This window comes from Salvelinus sp. IW2-2015, linkage group LG10 (assembly GCF_002910315.2).
Source record: "Salvelinus sp. IW2-2015 linkage group LG10, ASM291031v2, whole genome shotgun sequence".
NCBI classification, from domain to species: Eukaryota; Metazoa; Chordata; class Actinopteri; order Salmoniformes; family Salmonidae; genus Salvelinus; species Salvelinus sp. IW2-2015.
Window position 1 is genome coordinate 9,090,432 of NC_036850.1, and position 7,640 is coordinate 9,098,071.

General features: G+C 41.5%; 1 pseudogene; it reads left to right on the plus strand.

Annotated features, from left to right (window-relative positions):
- LOC139028293 (type-2 angiotensin II receptor-like) overlaps positions 1–5,387 on the plus strand; it is a 12,804-nt pseudogene extending 7,417 nt beyond the window's left edge.
- The last annotated feature ends 2,253 nt before the right edge of the window (positions 5,388–7,640 follow it).

Sequence of the window (7,640 nt, forward strand, 5' to 3'; positions counted from 1 at the left end):
TGGGAGACTCCCCAAACATATGGAAGAAGGTACTCTGGTCAGATGAGACTAAAATGTAGCTTTTTGGCCATCAAGGAAAACGCTATGTCTGGCGCGAACCACACACCTCTCATCACCCGAGAACACCATCCCCACAGTGAAGCATGGTGGTGGCAGCATCATGCTGGCAGGGACTGGGAAACTGGTCAGAATTGAAGGAATGATGGATGGCGCTAAATACATGGAAATTCTTGATTAAAACCTGTTTCCGTCTTCCAGAGATTTGAGACTGGGACGGAGGTTCACCTTCCAGCAGGACAATAACCCTAAGCATACTGCTAAAGCAACACTCGTGTGGATTAAGGGGAAACATTTAAATGTATTGGAATGGCCTAGTCAAAGCCCAGACCTCAATCCAATTGAGAATCTGTGGTATGACTTAAGATTGCTGTACACCAGCGGAACCCATCCGACTTGAAGGAGCTGAAGCAGTTTTGCCTTGAAGAATGGGCAAAAATCCCAGTGGCTAGATTATAGATTATAGATTATAGTACCAAGTTTATAGAGACATACCCCAAGAGACTTGCAGCTGTAATTGCTGCAAAAGGTGGCTCTACAAAGTATTGACTTTGGGGGGTGAATAGTTATGCATGCTCAAGTTTTCAGTTTTTTTGTGTTATTTGTTGTTTGTTTCACAGTAAAAAATATGTTTTTCAAAGTGGTAGGCATGGTGTGTAAATCAAATGAAACAAACCCTCAAAAAATCTATTTTAATTTCCAGGTTGTAAGGCAACAAAATAGGAAAAATGCCAAGGGGGTGAATACTTTCGCAAGCAACTGTACTATAGTCATGTTTGCAAACACACTATAGTATACTACAGTCATGTATGTGAAAACACTACAGTAAATTCTACAGTATACTACAGTAAAGTCCGCTAAAACACTATAGTGAATACTATGGCATACTAGTAATGTCCGCAAAAATATTACACTAAATACTAAAGTAAAGTCAGAAAAAACACAACATTTTCCTTGCCAAAAAAACCTCATACCGATAACCGATATTTAAAATGTTTGCGGCCTTTTAAGCATTCTAGTACAGTTAAATAGTTAACACATGGACACAGCGGTTTAAGGCACTGCATCTGTGCAAGAGGCGTCACTACAGTCCCTGGTTCGAATCCATGCCGTATCACATCCAGCCGTGATTGGGAGTCCCATAGGGCGGCTCACAATTGGCCCAGCGTCGTTCGGGTTTGGCCAGGGTAGGCTGTCATTGTAAATAAGAATTTGTTCTTAATTGACTTGCCTAGTTAAATAAATAAAGGTTACACACACACACACCACACTGACCAAAAAGGTATTTTGTTGGCATTTACGTATGTCCCCATTACCAGTAAAACATAATCAGAACCTATTTCTTTCACTTACTTGCTGTGCTGTTTGGTTGTTCATTTGTTCAGTTGTTTCATTCTCAACCAGGATTTCTATGGAACGCCGCTTGGGTCTTTGCGTGTCAAAAAAGATAAAAGATAGCTTTTTTTATGACCAGCACTGTAGGTGCACGAGACAACTTTACCAGCATCGTAGCGTACATATCGATGAATCCTTGTGACATATGAAATACGAGTGATAGTGTAATCAAAGTGTAATAACTACATACAATTTATGAACGTGTTAAATTATCATGTGATGTGCAGTCATATTCAGGTCCTGTTTGGTCAACAAGCTTATTTGACACGTCAAATAGTCACCAAGAGCCCAGCACCGAGCCTTCTTGCTAGCAAAGTCACTGATCAAGTATTTGAYGTCCAGCTTTCTAGCTAACTGACTTCAAATGGACAGCATGGCAAGACTGCAAAGCCTGTCCTGGGACATAGTGGACCTCAAATAGTTTTTTWAATCAGTTTTAGCTTACWGAAAGCTCTCTCGCCACCAGCAACAGTCACAGGCAGTGTGCAAAATATACGTAAAGCAARGCACACTTCTCCAAAAATGCTTTGCAGCTGCATCTTACAAATTGCATTCAGGAGACCAAGAGGGGACAAGTTAGGGGGGAAAGTGGCAGCATATACAGTGTTCAGGTGTCTTACTTCATTTTGAAACTCAGGTGTAAGATCTCTGGAATACTTCATGATCAGTGGTTGGCACACAGAATGGACTTTATCCTCACTAATCTGCCTAACTTTCAGAACAACTGAAAAATCTTCTACAATTTTTTCAGTGGTGTGGAACCTAGTGTCCAAGTCACCTATGATGTTGTCCATAGCAGTAAAAAGCACTGTCCTGTCTCCTCTTGAGAGGTCTGATCATGGAATCTCTTCCTTTTCCTCTGGCGGCTGTGTTCCTTGCTAAATTGAGGTTCAACAACCATTTGCATAGCAATCAGTGTTGCCTCAGACAGGAGAGACTCCCATCCATCTCTAAGAGCCTGCATCTCTTCCTTTCTGATATTTGCTGCCTCTGTGTCAAGTTAGATTTTTCCTGACTGGAGAATCACATTCCTGTATTTAATGCATTGCAATTATGCCAACTGACATGTCATTCTTTTTTAGTTTTACCCCCTTTTCTCCCCAATTTCGTGGTATCCAATTGTTAGTAGTTACTATCTTATCTCATCYCTACAGCGCGGGAGAGACAAAGGTCGAAAGCCATGCGTCCTCCGAAACACAACCCAACCAAGCCGCACTGCTTCTTAACACAACGCGCATCCAACCCGGAAGCCAGCCACCAATGTGTCGGAGGAAACACTGTGCGCACTGGTCCGCCAACGGCAAGGAATCACCAACCGGCCCAAACCTCCCTAACCCCGGCGACGCTAGTCAATTGTGCGTCGCCCCTGACCTCCGGTCGCGACCTGGCTGCGGATCCGAGCCTGGGCGTGAACTCTAGAGTGTCTGGTTGGCACACTGCAGTTGCAGTGGCCCTAGCAAGACCCCTGCCCCACCCGGGAGGCCCTTGACATGTCCATCAACCAACAATTCTGCTCACCCTCCTTCTTCATCTTGGAGTAGGCTGTTCAGGGGGATGGGCAGACATGGTCTGTCTGACATAAACGCGCATCTTGTGGCCTGGCACCAGGCAGGCAGGGCAGGAACAACTGATTTAGTAATGATAAGCTTAGCCTAAAGAGTTGCCTGCACTGATTAGAAATGTCAGCCTAAAAGATGAGCAAATGTTAAACACTCAGAACTATTTTCTGTGAAGATATTACCGTAACTAATTTAGGAGAGCAAAAGTAACTATGGACTAAGTTTACAGGTTAATTTCCCACCAATCCCGGACTACACCCACCCTTCCTTTGTGAAAATTGGGTGACATACTGTCACCCCTTTCTTTTCTGTCCTCTGTCTTTTTTTCTTTCTTTTTCGTTTTTGAAGGCAGATTTTTTCTTTAGGAAGCGAGACATGATGCACCACCAGGCACACCTCCACCCCAATTCACTGCTGGCAAGTACCATTCCCGACAGGTTTGGGGGCAGGACCAACCATTTCATGTAATAGAGAGAGAGGGGGGGGGGGGGGTTGGGCAATACAGAGGCTCTCTTGGAATGTTTACTTATTGCCAAAAGCAAGAAAATAAAAAATAAACCGTTAATTTTATTAGTACATTGTAAATAAAATATTATATTAACTATGATAGGTTAAATATTTAATATAGAAACTGTTTTACCTAGTGTTCTACATAATTTTTAGGACCCCTGTCAGTCACAGGCCCTTAAGAATGTCCTACCCCCCCCCCCCCTCCCCTTGAAGGAACTGCGAGTGATTAAAAATAGACAATGCACAGGGCTTCCTGACTTCACCCATCTGATCATCACACCAATCTTTTTAAGTCAGACCATGGACAGCTCAACATCTCCATCTCCAACATCACCTCAGGGAATCCTGCAAACGTCTGGTCTTCAGTACACTGATTGGGACTGTGCTGCCTAGTGGGCCTCCCTGCAAATATCGCTGTCGTGGTGGTCATTCTGCGCCAGGTAAAAATAGATYATGTCACCCTGAAACTGATGCTGAATCTGGCTTGTTCTGACATCCTGTGTCTGGCCTCCCTCCCTGTGTGGATCTATTCCRTCCTGTGTGGTTGGAATCTTGGCCGTGGGCTTTGTAAGTTCTTCTCCTTCATGGTCTATTGCAGCCTATACATCAATATCATGACTGTAACTATGATGAGTGTGCAGCGCTACGTGTCGGTTCTCTACCCCCACCAGTGGGCCAGGCTGGGAAGGAGAGGTGAGAAGGTATTGCTACCTGCACTATGGGGACTTGCATGCATCCTAACTGGGCTTGCTGTTGCAACAAGGAATACAGTGGTTACTGGTTCTCGTCTAAGTTGTCAAAGACACACTGAATCGGACTGGGAAATAGTGGCTGTTCTTTTACTTGAGACTTTGGTGGGTTTTGTTCTGGGTTCCATTCTMGTCACCTTTTATTTCTTACTTCACAAGCGAGTGAACCAGACAGCCCTCTTCAGCACCCAAAGGATGACCAGATTGGTCACTGGAATTWCTGTGACCTTCATCATTCTCTGGGTTCCTGGTCATGTTGTTAACATTGTGGACATCTCAGCCACCTTACTGAAGTATTCACACCCTGTTACATCTGCTAAACTGAAGACCTTTGGGAAGTTGACACGGGACTTTGCAAAGTGCCTTACATTTGTTAACAGTTGTGTGGACCCCTTTCTGTATGCGTTTGCCTTTCAGAGAATTTGGCAGAGAAGACCAGCTAAGCGGGAGAAAGCAGACCCTGCTATTCAGATCTGTGTGTYATAATTCTGTCAATCATTTATGCTTTTTTGTGATTGTTATATTTTTCTTTTATTTGAGGTGTGCATTTAAATCAGAGGGAGGGGGGCACCATGGCTTTGAAGCAAAGAGTTTACCTATATTGGGATAACGTTTAAAATGTTAACACTGTCAAAAAATGGCTTCATCATGATTTGCCAAAGACCAACAATGTTGGTAAAAGCAGAAACAGAATGAAATCTCTAAAAKATTATCACAAAGCAGCTTGAYGCAATCTTCAATGTCTCCTTTCAAACCATGCAAACTTGGTCAGTACTCAAATGCATCAAGGCAACATAGTAACTGCAAAATTGAAAGCAAAATMATCAACTCYCTTTGCAGGAAGTGGGAGATAAGAGTAGGTGAGAACTTTCTTGTCAGTATCTGCAACATGACTGTCACGCCCTGARCATAGAGAGCCCTTGGTTCTTTATGGTGTAGTAGGTCAGGGCGTGACTAGGGGGTGTTRTAGTTCAATATTTCTATGTTGGTGTTTTGTATGGTTCCCAATTAGAGGCAGCTGGTAATCGTTGCCTCTAATTGGGGATCATATTTAGGTAGCCATTTTTCCCACCTGTGTTTGTGGGATATTGTTTGTGTGTGTGCTAGTTGCACCACTTATGTTACGTTTCGTGTTTATTGTTTTTGTGGAAGTTTCACTCGAATAAATATGTGGAACCCAACTCACGCTGCGCCTTGGTCCGTCTCTCCTCACGATCGTGACAATGACAGTCAGTGACATACCGTGATTTTAGTAACATATTTTGTGAATAATGATCTCCCTTACAGCCACTATCATCTAACATGAAACAATAATATATTTTCACACACTTTACATCAACTTTCATTATTTATTCAGCCCTTTGGTTCCTAAGACCATAAAGTGACCATAATAATGTTGCGAAAAACGTGAAACATTGGCCTGGACATCTTCAAGTGGCTCAGTCTTTGATGCCCTTCATGGTACAGTGTGTTGGTGTAGGAGCAGGAATAAAGCTCTGACTGTCAGGCCCAAACACTTGAGACAGGCAAYTAAAATATGCTTTTACTGCAGCTAGCAAAAAATATACTCTGACTTTAATGCACAGTTAACTTTTATGGGTGTTCTTTAAGAGAAAACATTACACCTTTTACAACGATGAGGAAGGGATAAGGCCTTACTCAGTAAATATGAAAGATTGTTCTGCTCTGCAGATTTGAATTGAACTGTGAATTGAGTCCTGTCATAAAGGATCAAGTTAGTGTAACATATACAACTAGAATATTTTATTTTCCTACAAAATGCTTTCGTTTTGAAGCATCAGACAGAGGTGTACAATAAATTACACTGCATCATATTAATAAATTGCCCTCCACAAATGCTATTGCTACTGTCATTTCATACACCGGCCTGATTTAGATTGCAGACTATGTACTCTGCTCTAACTAATAATAACTAAAGCATACATGTACTGTATGTATGATGAGCATACTTCTCATGGTTTGAATATCATCCTTATTTATGAACTTCCTCGCTTCAGAACACTGAAACAACCATGACCTTTCTAAGCTTTTCTCGATCAATCAATCCCATTCTCCAGTCCAAGTGATGGAGCAGCTTTAGAACAGATTCTGAAGTAAATATAATGTATCGAGTCCTATGCAGAAATAATTCCTCTGCTTTTCTCAGTGTTTAACCCTCCTTTTTATGTCAAATTATGTGATTTTCCAGCTCCAGCAGTGAGATTGGTATGACTGCAGCTAAGCTAACATGAGTGGGAGTTACTAGTGGTGAGATTCAATACACATACAGTACCACCAGGCACGAATTGACACGCTTGACTAATCATGACATTTCTGTTGCAACTGCAGCCCAAATAAAAATAAATATGTTACACCAGGTTGTGATAATGCCTTTTACACATTTAGCTTATTTTCAATGATACAAGGCAGATTGTCTATAGTAGGGGTAATGCTCCGCAAAGTTCAAACATGATGAACCTAAGCAAATAAATCAACAGGATGTCACAGGTTCCACAAGTTTATTTTTTGAAACTAGTGTTGAGCTTCCAAAATCCCCTTGACAGAGTGACGGAACACATCAGCCAACGTCACACACATTGAAAAAGTTCAATTCAGATTCACTAAACTGGATAGGCACACTCAAACCACGTGTAAAAACACATCAACATAAAACAACTTAATATATCATTTTAATAGAGTGAAGGAACTCATGACCACATTCACAAAAATACAGCGATCGGGCTTTCAAAAAGACCCGGACATCCTAGGACTTAGACAAAAAAAAGTGTGCACTGGGATGCAACTCAAGTTTTGCATATCATGCAATTGATTAACTACAAATCAACAATGTGGGCTGCCCCACAATGCTAATGCTATACGTAAAATGCTACATGCAAGGATTTCAGGTGGGTAACAGTTCAATGTTATTAACAGTAATAACGGTGTTGATAAGATCTGATACATCCTGTATAAATAGTTTGAAGCTAACAGAACAAGGTGTTGATAAGATCTGATACATCCTGTATAAATAGCTTGAAGCTAACAGAACAAGGTGTTGATAAGATCTGAATACATCCTGTATAAATAGCTTGAAGCTAACAGAACAAGGTGTTGATAAGACTGATACATCCTGTATAAATAGCTTGAAGCTAACAGAACAAGGTGTTGATAAAGATCTGATACATCCTGTATAAATAGCTTGAAGTAAACAGAACAAGGTGTTGATAAGATCTGATACATCCTGTATAAATAGCTTGAAGCTAACAGAACAAGGTGTTGATAAGAGCTGATACATCCTGTATAAATAGCTTGAAGCTAACAGAACAAGGTGTTGATAAGAGCTGATACATCCTGTATAAATAGCTTGAAG